This window comes from Ambystoma mexicanum, chromosome 4p (assembly GCF_040938575.1).
Source record: "Ambystoma mexicanum isolate Mex_15411 chromosome 4p, UKY_AmexF1_1, whole genome shotgun sequence".
NCBI classification, from domain to species: domain Eukaryota; kingdom Metazoa; phylum Chordata; class Amphibia; order Caudata; family Ambystomatidae; genus Ambystoma; species Ambystoma mexicanum.
Window position 1 is genome coordinate 737539087 of NC_090927.1, and position 20856 is coordinate 737559942.

The window sequence follows — 20856 nt, forward strand, 5'->3', positions numbered from 1 at the left end:
TGCCCCACAGTGCTGGGGGGTGGGGGTGCAAGGGGACATGAGTGGGGGCCTGGTGGCAGGTGCCCCACAGTGCTGGGGGGTGGGGGTGCAAGGGGACATGAGTGGGGGCCTGCTGGGGGTGTGGGGGTGCAAGGGGACATGAGTGGGACATGGTTTGGGGCCTGGTGGAGGCTGCCCCTGGTGACTGGAGGGGTGGGGGTGGTGGGAGACATGGGTGGGGGCCTTGTGGAGGCTGCCCCTGGTGACTGGAGGGGTGGGGGTGGTGTGAGACATGGGTGGGGCCTGGTGGAGGCTGCCCCTGGTGACTGGAGGGGTGGGGGTGGTGGGAGACATGGGTGGGGGCCTGGTGGAGGCTGCCCCTGGTGACTGGAGGGGTGGGGGTGCTGGGAGACATGGGTGGGGGCCTGCTGGGGGGTGGGGGTGCAAGGGGACATGTGGCTTGGCTGGGGGGCATGCCCATGGTGGATGGGCTGCCTGCGGGACATGACCAGGGGTGCAGGGTAGTCCCCTGTGGTGTGGGCTGCCTGCAGAGGTCGTGGAGGGGGTAGAGGGGAGACCTGGGAGGACCCACACTGGCAATTCACCTCTTCAACTTCCCGCACACCTCCGTAATACACTGCCCCACTCGCACAGGCCCAATCGCGTGTAGGATTTCTCGCGCACCCCTGAAATCCACGTACCCAGGCCAATCGCGTGTAGAATTTCTCGCGCACCCCTGAAATCCACGTACCCAGGCCAATCGCGTGTAGATTTTCTCGCGCACCCCTGAAATCCACGTACCCAGGCCAATCGCGTGTAGAATTTCTCGCGCACCCCTGAAATCCACGTACCCAGGCCAATCGTGTGTAGATTTTCTCGCGCACCCCTGAAATCCACGTACCCAGGCCAATCGCGTGTAGAATTTCTCGCGCACCCCTGAAATCCACGTACCCAGGCCAATCGCGTGTAGATTTTCTCGCGCACCCCTGAAATCCACGTACCCAGGCCAATCGCGTGTAGAATTTCTCGCGCACCCCTGAAATCCACGTACCCAGGCCAATCGCGTGTAGATTTTCTCGCGCACCCCTGAAATCCACGTACCCAGGCCAATCGCGTGTAGAATTTCTCGCGCACCCCTGAAATCCACGTACCCAGCCCAATCGCGTGTAGAATTTCTCGCGCAACCCTGAAATCCACGTACCCAGCCCAATCGCGTGTAGAATTTCTCGCGCACCCCTGAAATCCACGTACCCAGGCCAATCGCGTGTAGATTTTCTCGCGCACCCCTGAAATCCACGTACCCAGGCCAATCGCGTGTAGAATTTCTCACGCACCCCTGAAATCCACGTACCCAGCCCAATCGCGTGTAGAATTTCTCGCGCACCCCTGAAATCCACGTACCCAGGCCAATCGCGTGTAGAATTTCTCGCGCACCCCTGAAATCCACGTACCAAGGCCAATCGCGTGTAGTATTTCTCGCGCACCCCTGAAATCCACGTACCCTGGCCAATCGCGTGTAGAATTTCTCGCGCACCCCTGAAATCCACGTACCCAGCCCACTCGCGTGTAGAATTTCTCGCGCACCCCTGTAATACACGTACCCAGGCCAATCGCGTGTAGAATTTCTCGCGCACCCCTGAAATCCACGTACCCAGCCCAATCGCGTGTAGATTTTCTCGCGCACCCCTGTAATACACGTACCCAGGCCAATCGCGTGTAGAATTTCTCGCACACCCCTGAAATACACGCTCCCCGCTCTGCGTTTGCTGCTGCCCTTTGCGCTGGATTGGGGATTTTGATGGCTTTTCCCTGCGCAAGGGGCGTTCTTGGGGGCGTAACTGACGCTGCTGCAGGGTCGCTGCGCCACTCTGCGCCACGGCTGGTTGTGGATGTTGGAATCCATTAATACGCTGTGCGCCTGAATGTGTTTCGGCGCACGCGGCTGGCGCAGACTACCGCACGCGCACACTGTGCGCCAGCCGCGTGCGCCACTTGTGCGCCGAATTCTATGAATTGGCCCCTCAATGTCGTCAGTGCAAAAAGAGCAACAAATTAAAAGTATGTATACGAGAAGCGTTTAGATGGATGTCGGATCCCAGTATTCCCACAATGGAGATACACGAGATATTTGATGAATATTCCATGCCCATGAAAAGAAAAGCACTACAGTCGATGGCTGAACATTTATTAGACAAAGATATAAAAAACGATAAGGCCAGCCCACCCAAAATAATGGCAGAATATATAGAAGAGCACTAGAGCGAGGGATAGGAGAAACAGCCCTATCGTTCGATTTGGGAATATTGTTACATCTAAAAGGGGGGGTGGTAAGTGGGGCATTTCCCATGAGAGTGGTCCCACCTACCTTTGTGCCCAAAGTGGAGGTTCCCGCAGTGGGCGGTGCAGCGGCGCAGGTAACACCAGCCCATTACACCGCCCAATATGTGCATGTCCCCTTTTCCAGACAGGAGGTGAACAACATAAAGCAGACGATTCCTGATATAAGAAAGAATCCTGCAGGGTTTTACAAGGAAGTAGAGTCCTGCCTACAATCATCCGTGCTTACCATGAGTGATATAGACCTAATATTCCCTGTGATCCTGCCAGCAGACATATGGAAACAAATAAGGAAGGTAGATGACATAACGGCCTTTGGTGCCACATGGGCGGACTTGATAAAAGAAGACAGGAATAAAGTGGTTGGTGGGACACCAGGAGCAAACCTGGTGGCATTACCAGCACGTATAGTGCAGAAGTTAAAAGAAATTGTCCCAGAGAAAAGAATTCAATGGGACAAATTGACTGCATGTGTACAAGGCAAGGATGAGTTGGCTACAGATTATTTTAATAGATTTGAAGAAGTATTCACAGATTTCAGTGGGCAGGATGTAGGCTCTTAAGCGGGAAAGAGGTTATTTGTTGACAAATATGTGAGGGGGTTAAAACTTCCAATTCAGGATCTAATAATGACATCAGAGTGTGCATGGCAAGCAAAAACGTTGGGTAAAGTATTACATGTGGCCCAATATTATGAGCATAGAGTGACTGCGGGAAAGGAAAAAGAAGAGAGGGATAGGGTAAATCTGAAAACACGGGTATTAATGCAGCAAGTAGTAGGACATAATAGAGGGCCAGGGAACGCACAAGGAAGGAGTAATTTGAATATGCATGGGGAACAGTGGGACCGAATCAGTGTGCGTATTGTAAGGAGGAAGGACATTGGCGAGCGCAACGTCCGCATCTACAGAATAGAAATGGGTCTGGTCAGAGGAGACAGCATAGAGGACACCCAGGAGCGAATGGACCAAATAGGAATAGTATGCAGCAGCATCACAATAATGGAGGTAATCAAAACCAAGGCCAAAACCAAAATGCCCCAAACCAGAGTCAGGGACAGCAAAATCAACAATATGGAAACCAGAGTGGGGGAAATAGAGGGAAAAGTGGGAACGTTTTCGATACACAGCCAAACACGTATTACAGTAACAGCAATGATTACACATCGGACGATGTGTTATTTCCGCCAATAGGACAGCCCAGGACAGGGGTCGGAACCAGTGTCTATTCCCGTGAATCAGAGAGGACCCTACGTAGAAATGAGAGTCGGGAATGAGGAGCACCGCTTTCTTGTAGATACAGGGGCGCAAAAGTGTTCAATAGACGACCACTTGGTTCCGGATATACCACTGTCAGGGCAAAAGAATGTTTCCGTAGGGTTCGCAGGTACACCAGTCATAAACCCAGTGTCCCAACCAGTCCCAGTTACTATAGGACCATTCACTGGAACACTGTCCTTTCCTTTTAACAGAACATTGTGGGGAGAATTTGTCGGGATTAAATTTGTTGAAAAAACTAGGTTCCGTTATACATTGCACGGCAGATGGAGTGTTTCTGACGATTTGGCCACACGATGCCCCTGTGTCAGAATTCATGTCTGAAGCGTTACCAGGGGAACTAAGTAAAGTACCAACCTGTATATGGGCAATGCATGACAATGATGTAGGATGTTTAAAGATAGAGCCAGTAAAGATCATCTTAAAAGAAGGTGTTACCCTACCACAAATACCCCAATACAGAATTTCGGTTGAAGGTGAGAAAGGGTTGAAGAGTATTGTTACAGATTTGGTGAAATTAGGGGTAATTGAGGAAATTACAGGCAGTACATGCAACAGCCCGATTCTTCCGGTTTATAAAAAAGGAGGTAATGAAGTACCATACCGTTTCATAATTGATTTAAACGCATTGAATAAGGTAGTAGATCCACAATTTCCTCTAGTGCCAGATGTCACTACAATATTGACAATGATACCTGTTTCAGAAGAATATTCTAGTGTAGTGGATTTGAAAAACGCGTTCTTCAGTATTCCAGTGGACAAGGACAGCAGATATTTCTTCGCGTTCACATTAGGACGACGATCCTTTACATTTAAGCGGATTCCGCTAGGTTACACGGAAAGTCCAAGTATTTACAGTAGAGCATTAAAAGAGCAGCTAGATATGCTGGAATTACCCGTGGGTTGTGTACTCTTGCAATACGTAGACGATCTATTGCTAGCTGCAGGCACAGAGGAGATTTGTAAAGAAACCACTGTATTATTACTGTCACACCTAGCGGCACATGGCCATAAATCTAGTTTGAAGAGGTGGCCTATTTGGGCAACCTACTTTCAAAAGGAGGGAGAAGACTAACGCCAGAACGCATAGAAAGTATTTCTTGTATACCTATTCCAAAGACACAAAAAGGAGTCAGAGCCATAATAGGCATGGCTTCATATTGCCGACAATGGATTGGTAATTTTGCGTTAATTGTGAAGCCGTTGGTGAATTTAAATAGAAAGGATGCAGTTCTGCCTTTGCAGTGGGATGAGGAATGTCAGAAAGCATTTAATTGATTGAAAACTGCATTATGCTCGGCTCCAGTTTTGGGTACGCCGAACTATGAGAACATTTTTAGACTATGTGTGTGTGAAAGTGAAGGATGTGCATTGGCGGTTTTGACACAGGAACAAGGTGGAAGAAATAGGCCGTGCGGCTATTTTTCTTCTGCGCTCGACCCTGTAGCGCGCACACTACCACAATGTTTGGGATCTGTCGCGGCGGCTGCTGCGTCAGTGAAACAAACGGAAGGGATGGTATTGGGGCACACTTTCGTTTTGATGGTGCCACATGCCATAGACGTTCTATTAAATAGGACACAGACGCAACACCTCACCTCTGCTAGATTGACAAGATATGAGATTATCTTGTTTGCGCCCCATATCCAAATTATGAGGTGTAGCGCTTTGAATCCTGCAGAATTAATGCCACCAACCATAAAAGAAATTGGGCAGAATGAATCACCCCCCCCCCCACGATTGCTTAATGGTCACTGAGGAAGAAACCAAGGGGAGAGTTGATTTAAGTGATACACCACAGAAAGAGCCAGATGGAGAGTTATTTTGTGACGGCTCATGTTTTAAATTACCAGATGGCACGACAACTGCCGCATATGCTATCTGTACCCTAGAGAGCGTTGTAGAAAGCAAAAGAATTCCCTATAATTCAGCACAGGCCACAGAAATAATAGCATTAACCAGAGCCTGCGAGATTTCTGAAAATTTAAATGTGAATATATATACTGATAGTCAGTATGCTTTTGGAGTGGTTCATAACTTTGGTCGACTCTGGGCTGAGAGAGGATTTTTGACATCACATGGGGCCAGAATTCAACATGGCCCTTTGATTGTACGATTACTGTCTGCACTCACGTTTCCAAAGCGCCTAGCAATAGTGAAATGCGAGGCACATAAAAGAGTAACATGCAAAGTAGGAGAGGGAAACGCGTTTGCAGACAGAATTGCGAAACAAACTGCCACTGATTTGAATACCAAAATGATGACGGTTCAGACTGAGGAAGTACCCTGTATGATAGAAAATGGAGTTGCCACTGTCAAAGAAATGCAGGCCAAAGCTACGGCCGATGAAATACAGGGTTGGGCAGAGGGATCTTCTGAGTTGGATCTGGAGGGTTGTTGGGTGGACAAGGGAACTAGAAACTGGATGTTGCCAAATTCGTACGTGACTGCAATGTTCACGATGGCCCACAGCCCTACGCACATCTGTGCAAAAAAAATAATACAACACCTTTCTACAGTTTGGCAGAATGTAAACATAAAAAAGAATGCAGAGAGGTTGGTGCAGAACTGTATCACGTGTTTGCAACACAATGTAGGGAAGGGAACAGTGACTCCAACAGGCAGTTTTGGCCCGCCCTCTATGCCATTTGAGGTGATCCATTTTGATTTCATAGAGATGGAGAGGTGCCACAACTTAAAATACATCTTGGTGGTGATCTGTGCATTCAGTAAGTGGGTGGAGGCATATCCCTTGAAGAACTGCACAGCAATGAGCACAGCAAAAGTAATGTTGAAGGAGTACTTTTCCAGATTTGGCTTGCCCCGTGTCCTATGGTCTGATAATGGACCACATTTTGTGGGCGCAGTGGTATTACAGATATGTGCTGGTATTCAGATTGATAAGAGATTCCATAGTTCAAGGCATCCGAGTTCTGCCGGTCTTGTGGAGAGGCACAAAGGAATTCTTAAATCAAAGATTAGCAAGATTTGTGCGGGAAGCAAGTTGAGTTGGGTGGATGCATTACCAATAGCACTATTATGCATGCGTACGTCTGTACAGGCTAAAACTGGGCTCTCCCCGTAAGAGATCGTGATGGGGAGGCCGTCAAATGAATGGTGCGCACCACAGCCAAAATGACTTAGTGAGATAGAACATCCTGTGCTTAGTACTTATTGTGGCCTTTTAATGCAGAAATTGCGTTTGATTCATCAGCAGGTGCAGGAGGCATTACCAGTGAGATACACCGGTCCGGGGCACGCGCTGGAGCCAGGAGACAGGGTGCTGCTAAAGAATTTTGAAAGAAAGTCATCATTAGCACCCAGGTGGCACGGGCCCTATTAAGTACCCTTTGGCGACGCAGACGGCAATACGGGTGGATGGAAGGAAGTCGTGGATCCATGCCACCCATGCCAAGAAGATTCTAACTGCACTAAAAGACTTGCCTGACACTGATGACCGGAAAGAGACAGCGGTCCCAGAAACAAAAGAAACTGTTGCCAGTAAGCAGCCACCTAATCTGCCAAAACGAGAAGTGAAACTTGAAACAAAGCCTGAGACGATTGCCAAAGAGGGGGAAGGGCAAAGAGTGCCCCAACGTTGCCCAGCAGAATCGACATCACTGCTGGCCGACACGAAATCTGCCTTGCAAATACCAGCAGAAACAAATCGTGTACCCCTTTGGCGCCCACCAGCACTTGCCAGCACGCCAAAAAATGGATCTGCATCATTGGCGCGGCACACACCAGCACCTGCAGTAGCTCCACAGGCTGACTTTGAGCCTGAATCTGGAAGTGCACCGGCACTGTTAACGGATCACACGATACCAAGAGTGAGGCGATAAAACTTGCGTCCTCGAAAGACAAAGTGATCCGTAGTTCTTTTTGGTGTTTATGTCAACCTCTGGTTCAGCTCATGGACAGAGAAGGAACTAGAGGTGTAGAGGAGAGAAGCGTGAGAATTGTGCAAGTCGGACAATTCAAGACTCGCGGCTCTTCGGTGCGATCATAAAAAGTACATGTCAGGAACCAGAGCGGACAAGCTGGGCGCACAAGGTACTATGGCAAATGAGATAACTGATTAAAAGTACATGTGTCCTGAACCAGAGCGGACAAGCTGGGTGCACATGATACTAAGGCGATGAGATAACTGATCAAAGGTCCTCTGAGCAGTATAAGAAAGAACAAGTGATCTCGCCTAAAAACGAATAATCAAATCCAGGAAAAAGGTGCCACGAAGAGAGAGATCCACAACGAACTGTGATAAGAAAGAAGAAGGACGATGAGAAACATGTCGGGACCTGTTCCAGCCTCCTCCTGCGCCACCACCGCTGAGAGTGAGTCAATCATAAAGACTGTAAGCTTAAGAAAAATGCATGGTAAAACAAATTGTATGCTGGCACTGACAATAATAATGTGCTTTATGAGCGTGGTAGCACCAATATCAACAGCCCTAATATTATGGTGGGTGGAAACAATACACCCATTAGAAATGTTTTTACCAATAATTAATATATCCACTACTGAAAGCCCGGTTCAGGTGATCACTTATACCCTGCCCCCAATGGAAGAAAGACACAGGGAAGGTTTTGGAAATAATACTTTGCTATTAATCATGAACATGACACATGCAATTCTGAAGAAAACAAATTGCTGGGTATGTGCCCATTTACCACAGCATGCTGGGAAAGGAATAGGGTGGTATGTGCAGCCACTACCATTAAGTTCTGCATGTAGTGCATCTTTAGGTGCAATGTTCTGTGGGAAATGGAATGAGAGTAACACGGGTCAATTAGACAGAACCAACATGAATGAGTTGAGGAGATAATAATGAATCCTGTGGGTTGTTCCATTTTCCATAAAGCACAAGTAATAGCCCCAGAGCCCACGAGGAAAAGTACACTAAAGATAACACGACAAAATAGACGAGATAGATTGTACCCACCAGAAAAAACATCTGTAATGACGTTTCGTGTAAGAACAGAAGGGGACAAAGATGCAATTCCCCCATCTTACACGGTGAATTATAGCCCAAGAACTGTCCCTTTTTGTCTAAAAAAGAAAGGCTCTTTTTCAGTCGGAACATATACTGGTCGCATGAATACAGTGGTATTAAAATGGGAAATAGAACCAGTATATGTAGGTGATCCAGTTTATTTTATATATGATATGATATGATATGGTATTTGTAACGCGCCCATACACAGGTGTTTCAAGGCGCGACGAGGCAGGGAGGGCAGGAACAAGGGGAGACAGACAACGATCCTACTAGGCCAGGTGTCATTCAGATCGCGCAAGTGCAGGGGTGGGGGAGGGGGAAAAGTGCAAGGGGAAGGGGAGAGGGGGAAGTGCAGTACAAGGTAAGTGGTGTAAAGTAATAAATAAATAGGGCCAGCTGGTGGCAAGTGCAAGATAAGTGCAGAACAAGTGCTGGGGAAGGGGGGGGGCTGTAGGGATACAGAGACAGTCCCGCAGTGCAGAGGGGTTCCAGGGCATCAGTGCAAGTGGAGAGTGGCTGGGCACCAGGACCGGGGCCGTTTAGAGTGGTCCAGTTGCAGGATCAGTGCAGTTTCAGTGAAGAATTAATTAGCTGTTCAGCAGGGGAGAGGGAGAGAGAAAGCAGAAGCAAAGAGGAAGGTTTTGAGGTGCTTCCGGAACCGGAGATGGTTCTCCTCAAGTTTCAGGGAGGCAGGAAGGCTGTTCCAGAGGGAGGCTGTGGAGAGAAAGCATATCCTTGGTTGCCCAGAAACTGGGGAGGTACATGTTACCTAGGGCTACTGTTCCCAGGAATATTCCTCTTAGAAACAGCAGCCATGGCCAGATTATCCAGAACTAGAGTCAAAAGGACTGACACAGGTGTTTTAATAGCAACTGATGTAGCAAAATCATTAATTCCATTCTTAGGGCAGATAGTGAACTCCTATAATATAAGGCAACTGTCCAGAATAGTAAGAAATACAATAAACACAACAGATATACTATTTAACATGACGTTGGAAGAAAGAGGAAAAAGGTTAATGACGCTGCAAAATAGAATGGCTCTCGATGTAATCTTGGTTATCGTGGGGGAATTTGCAAAATAGTGGGATCAGCGTGTTGCGTTTATGTCGATGACTATTCCCCCACGATCTTTGAAGCAATAAAGAAAATGCACGTCCTTAGCTCTGAACTCCCTACTGGAGAAGGGAGCTGGGGAATAGGATCTTGGTTTTGGGGAATACTACGTTCCTGGGGATGGAAGTTGATCTCAATATTAGTAGTGGTGTTTGGAATATTCCTAACGTGCTGTTGTTGTATACATTGTCTACCCACAGTTTGCACTGAGGTAACTGAGGGATGTACGGAAGGATGTATGCATATGATGACAAAGAAAAAACGACCTCATGGTCGAACTGACCCAGACCCAAATGAGATGAGAGCAGTAAAAGAGTTGATGGCAATAGATATTGATGAAGACAATGATGTTTACGATAGCATGAAAAATTCAGACATAAGTACTTCAGACTCATCATCACTAGAGGAGGTTTCAATAAATAGTTGAGACATTTGGCATACGGCCAAAGAAGGGTTTGTCAGTCTAGAAAAATGGATACCTAAACTTTGTGACCGCAAACGTATTTTGGTGGCCGTGGGCCAACCGTCTCATGCACGATATGACGGAATATAGGTTTTTGAGTTTGCCAATGAATGGCCATTTTGATGTAACAAGAATCGCCATTTTGTTTTCTAACCATTGCTCATTGCTTTCTGTTCCTATTGCTTCGCAGTATATTTTCTGCTTACACTGCTCGACTGTAGAACATTGTTGTCTGTATGTGAAAAGGACAAGGCCGCAGGGCCGAGAGGATAACAAGAGTTTGTTGAAACACAAACGTAGGCAGCGCCAGGAAGAATGCCCGTCTCCCTCCCGAATGTAGCCTTGAAGCAGAGCTGCAGGGCATTTAATCATTTCACAGCTGCCAGCCAGTCTTGTTATATGGTAGAATATGTTACAATAATACCGCTAAAGGCTTGAATTATGCTTTTCTTATGGCCCCCCTTTGCTGAGCCCGCTAGAGCGTGTCGGCTACCAGGACACAAATAGCACCTAATAGATAGCAAGGTCCGGAATGCAACTCTCCCCCCGTATGAAGCTCGCTTCCAAGAACAGAAGCGCTGTGTTCTATTCAACAACTGAAAGATGCCTTCGCACTCACAAATTGTAAATTGTTACTAGAATAGATGTTTGAAGGGGTCATAGTTGTCAGAGATGTCCATCATCACACCAAGTTCAAAGAAACCCAATAAAAGGGGGGTGTTAAACATGTCATAGCTGATTGTTTGATATGCATTTTGTATATATGTAACTGATGTATGTAATTCACTCTCTTGCGTCCCTCGAGGTCTAGAGATACATGTTGCGGGGTGTGAGACCGAGTTGGCCAACTGAGACTTTTGCTTTGCAATAAACCCTAGCTTTGGGAATACAACCTCGTGTCTGGCGTATCTATCGTGTGTGGTGACTTGCCTTGTTTCCATAGATGTCAGGGTCCCCTAGGGGCCCCTTTCACTACGACCATTAGCCATACCCCCAAAGCCTTGGCATACCCTTACCATGAACTTTGTGACGGACCTACCAAGGGTGCAGGGCATTGGCTCCGTCTGGGTAGTGGTGGATTCCTTTACGAAAATGGCACGATTCATTCCGTGTGCAGGCATTCCTTCCGCTCCTGTCCTGGCAGGGTTGTTTTTCAAGTCTGTGGTTTGCTTGTTGGGTTGCCTACTGTGTTGGTTTCCGATAGGGGTTCCCAATTTACGTCACGCTTCTGGCGAGCCCTGACTAAATTGATGGGGATAGACTCGCGTTACTCCTCGGCCTACCATCCGGAGACGGATAGGCAGACCGAGCGAGTCAACCAAACCGTGGAGCAATGTTTGACACTTCAGCATCAACAGTCCTGGTTTCGTGTCCTGCATCTGGCTGAATTCGCATACAACAATGCTGTGCATTCTTCCACTGGTTTCTCCCCGTTCTACGCCCTCTATCTATGGTCAGAATCCTCGGGTCCTGCCTGTCCCTGATTTCTTGCTTTCTGGCAATCCAGCCCCTACCGCCTATGTCCGGGATTTGTCCGCTGTCCACTCGCAAACTCTGGTTCATCTCAGGGAAGCTCAGGCTTCATTGAAGTCCGTGGCGGACTGGAAACGGTCGGCGGCCCCAGTCTATTCTGTGGGGAATAGGGTCTGGCTGTCCACTCGGCATCTCCGGTTGCCGGGGTGCCGCAAGTTACTGCCCCGGTTTGTTGGTCCCTATGTGATCTCCTGTGTGATCAATCCCGTGGCCTATCAGCTCCTGGTCCCGGGGTCTTGGCGGCTTCACCCGGTGTTTCACACCTCCTTGCTCAAGCCTTGTTCCGGTTCAACCCGCCTCCGTTCCCCGGCTGCTCTAGACTCCCCTGATGTGTTTGTGGTGTCTGGTATTCTGGGTTCTCCTGCTTATGGGGGTTGCTTGCAGTACTTGGTGGACTGGGAGGGTTATGGATCCGAGGAGTGCTCCTGGGTCCCTGCTAGGGATGTCCATGCACCCCGCCTGGTCTCCCGCTTCCATAGGGATCATACTTCCTGCTCATGGGGTTGTGGGCCTTTGGGGGGGCTCTGTCATGCTCCCATCAGTTTCGCTCCCATCAGTTTCACACCACATTCACACACCTACAACATCTAGTTGTCCCATAGCACCCATAGGTCCCACATTCCCCTCCTCCGTTACTCACTTAGGGCCGGGGTCACGTGAGCAGCCGGCTCCCCGTTTCCCTCTGGGCCGTGTCACCCATGCGGGATGCAGTGGGCGCAGGGTTCGGCCCCAAACATCTCCCTTCCTTCGTTGGCGCCTGCCATGGCACATGGGAGAAGACATCCGTGGGCGATCGCTTCGGCGTCGCATGGCGCTTGGCTCCCGGTCACGTGCTACGATTGCGGGTCACGTGACACGGAAGCGTTTGTTATTTAAACGCTACTTCGCCCGTGGCTCCTTGCTTCACAGCTGTTCCTTGGAGCTCTGTACGGCGATTACCGATCATACCTGCATCACAGACTTACGACCTCGGAACTCTTATGGACTGGGCTTGGATTTGTGCTTCTGTTGTGACTCTCTGCTCTGATACCATGGATTACTTGATCTCGGATTTGCTACACGGACCTCTATTGGAATACCCTCTGTCTTGGCGTCCCGCCTCCTGCACTTCCTTTTGTTACCTTGTCAACTCCAGGATACTCATCACAGGCTCTCTGTTTTTTTCTCACGACTCAGCTACAGGTGGGCCAGTCATGTTTGTACACTCGACTGACATACCTCACTACTCACCCCACTTCCATCTTGGTTCCTGCTCACGTGTCCCCCATGGAACGACACCCTAGGCCCTTGGGGGTTAGGAGCTACACCACTACCCCTGCTTGGTACAATCATTTGTGTACTCCTATGCTTACTGTTACACGTTTGGTGCTAATTGGCATTTTGCTCTTCAGTGGCCTTGGGGTTCCAGTGTTCCGCGGTTCCGGGCTTCGAACATCTCCCACCTGTGGCCTCAATGATTGCACAGAGATGGATTTAGCTATTTAAAAAAGGGAATGCAAAAATATATTTTAGCACCCATTTTATGAAATAATATGCACAGCACAAATGTTAGTTAATTAACAATTTACGGTAAAAAGTACACACACACAATGTCTAGTCTTTGCATCAAGTTGAACATTAATCTGGCACATCGTTAATCATCAAGCATACAGCACACATGCCAACTTTAGCCGCACACATATTATGTAAATTATGCTTATATTATATGCTGATTTTCCATTGTCTCCATGTAAGGATGAGCAACCGTCCCAAAGGATAGGTCCCAGGAATAGAAACTTAACTTTATATTCGGTTTCATTACAGTGAATCTTATCAATTCTTTGTGGATACTCGATGCATTGTGTCCTTTCAAATTGTTAGTACGAGCGATTCAAGGACAAATAAAGATTGTGTGTTTTCAGCCTGCCAAAGAAAGGGTTTGTTTTCGGTAACAAATGCCACAAAAATGCACAATATTTTTTTCTACTTTCAATTGCAAGCTGTGAAGTGAATCTAATGAAATATTTTAACTATTCCACATAACACAATATTTATTTCAATTTTAACGGTCTCAAGCCGCCCTTGTTCCACCCCACTTTTTGCTACCTCAACACATGCGGCTAGGAGAGGTGCGTGACACGACACCAAACATTGCTGTGTGCTAATGGCCACAACCAGTCATGTGCCCTGGGCATGTATGCATTGTTAGTTATAGATGCCCCGAAGGGAGGCCATCCTGCAGCAGTGTGGTTGGGGTCCAGATCCGTCTGCCCATACGGTTCAGATCGGGCTAGGTGATGATTGCATTACTGTCGAAAGAGTTTTTACAAACATGTGCCAGTCTTTCTTCGGTGTAAAGTCAAGCAACCCCATCACAACGAAACATAGCAGTATTATGTGTCTATACATCCAAGCCATCGCCTTGCTGCTCAAAAAACACAACTCGAATACATACCATGAAAACAGGCTTTTCCACCTCAAACCCAATACAACTTCTTCTGAATTCTGTCCATCAATTGAATCATTTCACCCATGGGAATCTGCCACCTATTGCTACATCACTCAATGCACCTTGTTCCCAACATCTGATAAGCATGTATTGATGTTAGCTAACTAGCTATTCGCTACCCACCTTCAGTGCAGATCAAAAACGCACAAACTTATTTCACAAATCATCTGGGACATAGAGAGTTGGTTACAGCATGAAATACAGATGCATGGAAATTGATAGATGAAAAGCAGTGGGATAATATATAGAACCAACACGGGCGGACTGGGAAGGGGGATCAAAGGGGCGATTGGCACCAGGCTGATTGGACTGTTGCTCCCAGGGCCAGAGGTACAAAGTGTACAAAAAATGAAAATCCTTAAAATTCCAGCCTGCCTAGAATTAGCAGAGTTTTGAAAGGCTTGCTAGTTTCTCTGTAGATCCAGTCAACCAATCATCTTGATTTCAGCAATGTTTCAAGTGCCTTGGTGGCCTCCACACGTGGGCCTCCACAGTGAGATGAAAATGAGCATAGGGCCATAGGCGCATGTTCATACTGCACATCAACAAAAAGTATGCATTTAAATGACATACTCCATTGCCCGGGCTGTCAATGTTGGCTAGCACTGCAGCCCATAAATAATGGGTCAATTGCAATCCGCAGCCACTTACCACGAATCCTATTTGCCAATGAAGTTAGACTCCATATCTTACATGAGTTTTTCCTTGCTTTGATTCTGTACGACTGCTCCTCCTCGGTTCTGATCAGATTCTTGAGCACATGTGAGTTCATTACAAAAAAAGAGTTTAGAAGCAACCTTAACCATTAATATTACAAGTGTGGTAGTTTGTGGTACTGATTTTTGTTTTGGGGACAGTTGAATAACAGGCACAGAAGGATGTAACAGTCAGGTAGTAATAATACAATCACTGGTCATATTTTATAAACATAATACCCAATATTGTCCCTTCTCAGCATTTTCTGTGATAGGCCATGAGAATGAGGACATCTGAGCCACCATCCTTTTCACCACTTTCCATGTCCCTTTTTAAAACCTTAGTGTTTTTATGGAAAGTGCCTCCACATCCTTGAAAACACAAATACATATTATAGATCATTCTTACTCCCTCTACGTCACCATATCCCAGGATGACACCCCTCTCAGTTAAGTCGGCTTCCCTGAATTGAAAAATGCAGCAAACTTTACAATAAAGTACAACACATCAGCAAAATAAATGTGAAGTTCACTCAGCGTCTTTTGCTGGGCTGTCAATGGGCAGACCCAATAGCTGCAATTACTGTCAAGTACCTGAACACAACTTCTTGTTGTCACCTGCAGAAGATGAATGGCAAATAAATGTAATCTACCATGTACATGTAAACCAGGGCAATGGAATGTGGCGAGTTACAAGCAATTAGTCAATGAGCAATGTGGGCAAAGGAAATGGGTTGCGTGCCAGGTAAGGGAAGGGAATTGAGTAAAGAGATGACGCAAAAGGGTAACCGAGGTATGAAACTTAATTGTAAGTAATTGGGGGATGAAGGGGCATCAAGGATGCGGTACAATGGAAGAGCACCATAGGATGCTGTGTATGGAAAATTAAGGATAAATGAAACAGAGGTATAAAACATGAATGGTAGGTCATTAGCTGTTGCAAATGATCTATGCTTGACTTGTGAGCCAATGCAACTCCTTGTGGAACTGGCTCGACTCCTTCCTTGTTCTAACAAGGTGATGCATATTTGCATTAAGAACATACTAGTCTTAATGCAACAAAAGTAACGTTCGTCAAAGTTTACAATTAAATGCATCTTTCTTGCATGCGAAAATCCATACATTGTCAGCCTATTTACTCAGCGTTGTGCACGGACAATCCATAATCCAGTGTTCAAGCCCCCCCCCCCCAAAAAAAAGCGTGCAGACTCTTTAACATACCAATTGAATTTTGTTTCACCATACATTAGCTTATGAAGGTGCCCGTTGAAAAATAAGAGGCAACTTCTGAGAACAATGAGGCTACTCCATCCACACTTGTGTCTCCTCGACGTCAGCCCTGTCATAATGCTGGATTACTATCAACCACATAACTAATCGTCCTTGTCCTATCAATCCATGTTCTGTGCGCAAGATAAATTGTAACAAATGTAATACTACATCTGGCTTACTGTAATGATTCAATTTTGTCAATGCTTTACTTTCTATCAATGTTCTATTTCTTGTAATGAACATTTTACCATGGCTGTTTACATTTTTTTTTAAAAAACTAAAAATTGTATGTAAATAGGATTTTAATCATTAAATACTTTTCCATGGTTTTTTAATAGAGGTACATACAATAATCACATTGGTATGTATAGTGCTATAAATCAAAGATATTGAGGGGGAAAAATAAACAAAAGGACAAGTAAATCCAAACTATTAATGCACATCTACTTAGATTGCATCACAAACAAATAAAAATACATTCTTCAACAATTACATTTCAAGTGTTTTAATATTACATTGTGTGATCAATACAGTTTCCAAACATTAGACAAACGATTGAAATTTGCTTTGGATAAAATTGTGAAGACCGCAATACATCATTTGAACCTTAAAGTCAACCTTTCAACATGTTCAAGTTTTAGGGGACAAACAACTTTTGCAATGTTCTGTGTCATAGACTGGGCCCTAGGAACAACTTCTAGAGCCCTTCCATGCATATGCATGGCCAGCACAGTTAATGTCAGATATTTTACAAATTCAAAATCCATCTGCTGGAATATTGGCGTTGCCACGCCCTTTTTTCTTGCTTTTGTAAATGCCATGTTGAAATGAAGCATCCAGAAAGTTCCTGCAATTTTTGCTTGTTTCCTTTTCAACCTTCTCATTGTGTGCAAGTAAAGACTGTCTTGCTCTGGCCTCCATTTCTTCTATGCCGAAATGCAAACTTTAAGCCTGTACTTCAGCACATATTATAGAACACCTCCAAATCTACAATGTGGCAGAATTATGCGAGTCCCTTCATGTCTCTTGAAAGCATTTTCTCACACACAGTCTTTTCGAGTGCTGTGTGAGGAGCAGAGCCTGGCACCAACCAATATTTCTTATGCTCCAGCTTCTTACTCAAAGGTCCATGTACACATCTGTGGAAATGTTTTGTTTTCTTCCCAAGAGTGCATGTTTGAACAATGGTGCATCATTGAACGCCACTTTTCAAGAAGAATATCTACAGATCCCTCAAATGCTTTTGAGTTCCACCAAAGATGGTTGCTGATAGAATGACCAATTTAAAATGTTTTCTCCACACTTTTTTTTTACCAGCAGCTGGTCCTTTTTTAATATTGATTTAGCAACGTGCCACATATCAAATTGATGCTTTGTGTGGGAACTGCTCTCGCATGGTCTTTGCTATTCCAACATTCCAGCCAGTGGCTATCAAGTCTATTTGCATTCCCCTAGATTGCAGAAGTTCAATGGATTTAATTAAACCATATTTCTGCATGGCAACAGAAGATTCAGACACCTGCACAACAACTGAACTATTTTGTTCGCTTTCCATGTCTTGGAAGTGGCAAGTGTAGTACTTAGCAGAAAAAACAGGACTGCTGCACTGCCCATCACCAGCAAGCCTTAGACTTTTTCCTGCAAGAACATTGTCCATTGATAACTATTTGAGATTCCAGGTCTGGCTAATAACGGGGAACAACCAATTGCTCTGATATTTGTAACATGCAGTTTTGTAGCAAGGGATTCAAGTCCCGCAAATATAAAGAAACTTGACATTTTACTGAACATTGATCCGCTAAACAACGAAGCAGATGAACACAGTACATTTCCAGCAGGCACTTTTCCAGGGATAGGTTGAGCAGACCATGAAAATGTGTTATGTTGGTGGACACAGCTACCCTGGATCTTCGGGTTGGTGCCTTTGACTACACGAGTGAACTGCACCAATGGCTCCCCACAAATCCTCCTACATAATTTATGATCGCATTTAATACTTTTCATAACCTCTAGCAGGCAGCCGTCAAATACAATGTATTTTGGCTCCCTTAATGGCCAATCATCCTGCAATAATTAAGTGTTACTCACTGGAGTAACTAATGTAATCCTAGTCCATAGTCCCCTTTCCTCCATCCTGTATGGGTATCCCTCACGAAGGACAGGAAGGGAACCTTACTTAACCAGAAAAAAAATCACTTTCCCTTTAAATGTACAGGTGTGTGGGGCTGCATTCCCAGGAGCACTGGCTCCCTTATCCACCCCCCCCCACCATCGGCATCAGACCTTATTCCCCTTTGACGTGTCGGCTGCATTATGCTGAAGAACCTCACAGCTCTTATTAGGGGAAAGGATGGTGGGACGTAAGGAGGAAAGGGAACTATGGAGTAGGAGTCATTAGTTACTTCGGTGAGTAACACTTAATTACTCCAGCATCACGCCCCCTTTCCTCCATCTTGTATGAGCAATTACCACTGATACAACCGCCCTGAGGAGGAGACCATGCCAAATAATGCGAAAAGATTACCAGGACTGCTTGGCCAAATGCTGCGTCAGTCCTGGCACTGGTACCCAGGCAGTAATGTTTGCAAAAGGCTGACGGGGTGGCACATGTCGCTGCCCTGCTAATCACCTGCCATGGCACACTGCAATGAAGAACGAGCACTGGTGCCTTGGCCCTGATGGCATGAGCATGCATGTCCCTTGGCGGATCCTTACGCTACACCTTCAATGCCACATGGATCGCTGTGGTCATCCACCTAGCTATGGAAGTTTTGGAAGCTTGCTGACCCAGCTTTGAGCTGCCAAATGTGACAAACAAGGTGTCAGTCTTGCAGAAGGTCTTTGTTCCATCCAGATAGAACTTTAATGCTCTCCTGATGTCTAGGCAGTGAAGAGCCCTTTCTGCCTCTTCCTTGGGGTCTGGAAAGAAAGTGGGGAGCACAATCTCCTCATTAATGTGAAAAGATGAAACCACCTTTGGGAGGAACTTGGGGTGCCTGCAGAGCACAACTTTGTCCCAATGAAACCTAGTATAGGGCTCCAAAGCCACTAATGCCTGCATCTCGCTGACTCTGCGAGCAGAAGTGAGCCCAACTAAGAGGGCTGTCTTTAGTGTGACCAGCTTGATATCTATCGTGGCCATGGGTTCAAAAGGTTTGTCCGCCAGGGCACTGAGCGCCATGTTAAGATCCCAGAGTGGGTGCAGTCATTTGACCGGTGGGTACTGTCTGGTCAGACCTGTCAGATGCCTCGTTACGAAAGGATTGGCAGAAGAGAAAGTAAACGTGTCCAAGTTCCTGTATGCGACAATAACTGCTACGTAAGTCCGGCAGGTGTCCTCCTGGACCCCTGATCTAGCCAAGTGGGCTGAGAAGGATAAAACCTGGTCCAGAGTGCAGGCCAGGAGATCGACACAGATTTCTTTGGACCACAGGCAGAACCTGGTCCATTTGATGTTGTACTGCTTTCATGTAGATACGCTCCTGGGTCCCTGTATGATTTCCAGATTGGTGTGAGAGAGTTGGAGATGTTGCCGAGTTACCTGCTCAGGTAGCAGGTGGCTAGGGCTAGCCTCTCCAGATAGGGGTGCAAGACTGTGCTCCCCCTGCTGGGCTGGGAGGGGAATCTCCAGCTGGGCTGACATCTGACAAAGGTCGGAGAACCAGGGCCTTGCAGGCCACTGCAGCGCTACGAGGATGAGACACAGCCGCCATGACTGCCTGATATTGCTCACTACCTTGTGAATGAGCAGGGTGGGTGCGAATGCATACGCCCACACCCCATCCCAGGGTATCTGCAGCACATTCGAGGGAGCCGCGCCCCTTCCAGCCCAGGACGCAAACTGCTGACAAGTCATGTTGCTCTCTGCCGCAAATAAGTCTGTGGCCGGGTGACCCCATATGTTGAACATTCCTGGAGCACTCTCCCATTCAGTTGCCATTCACAATTGTTGGAGCCCAACTGACTGAGCTGGTCTGCCTCCAGGTTGGATTCTCCTGGCAGATGGACCGCTGAGATCCATTCATCTTATGCAATCACCCACTCCCAGATGTCTAGGGTCAACCGGCTTAGAGGAGGGGATCTGGTGCCCTCTTGCTTGTTTAGGTAGAACATGCAGGTAGAGTTGTCCGTTTGAATACACACTGCACGGCCCCCAATTACTGGAAGGAAAGACTTATGTGCGAGCCAAATGGCGATCAAAACTAGCCAGTTGATGTGGTTCTGCTGTTCGTTCCGAGACCATAGCCCATGCACGGTCTCTGCCCCCAGGGTCACACCCCACCCCTGGATAGATGAATCTGTGGGCAGAGTATGCTGTATTGGAGGCGGTTGAAATGACCTGCCCACCATTAGGTTCTCCTCCTGGCCCCACCATTTGAGGTCCTGCTGTAAGTGAAGGGGTTTGGTGACTGGCGCCCCCTGCTCACCCGATTCCTGATCCGAGGAAGCTGCAAAATGCAGCTTTAGCCTCCTCAGTCAGAGCCTGGTGTACGGAATAGCTAGGAGACATGCCGCTAGTACTCCCAGCATGTCCTGGAACCACCACGCCGTTAATGTTCTGCTGAGGAAGTGAGCAACAGAAGTTTTAAATCACTGCCACCGTCTCCCCCATAGAGAACACCTTCCGCATCGCATATCCCAAAGCAGCCCCAAGAACACCAGTGTTTGAGTAGGGCAGAGCTGCAATTTCTGGTAGTGGAT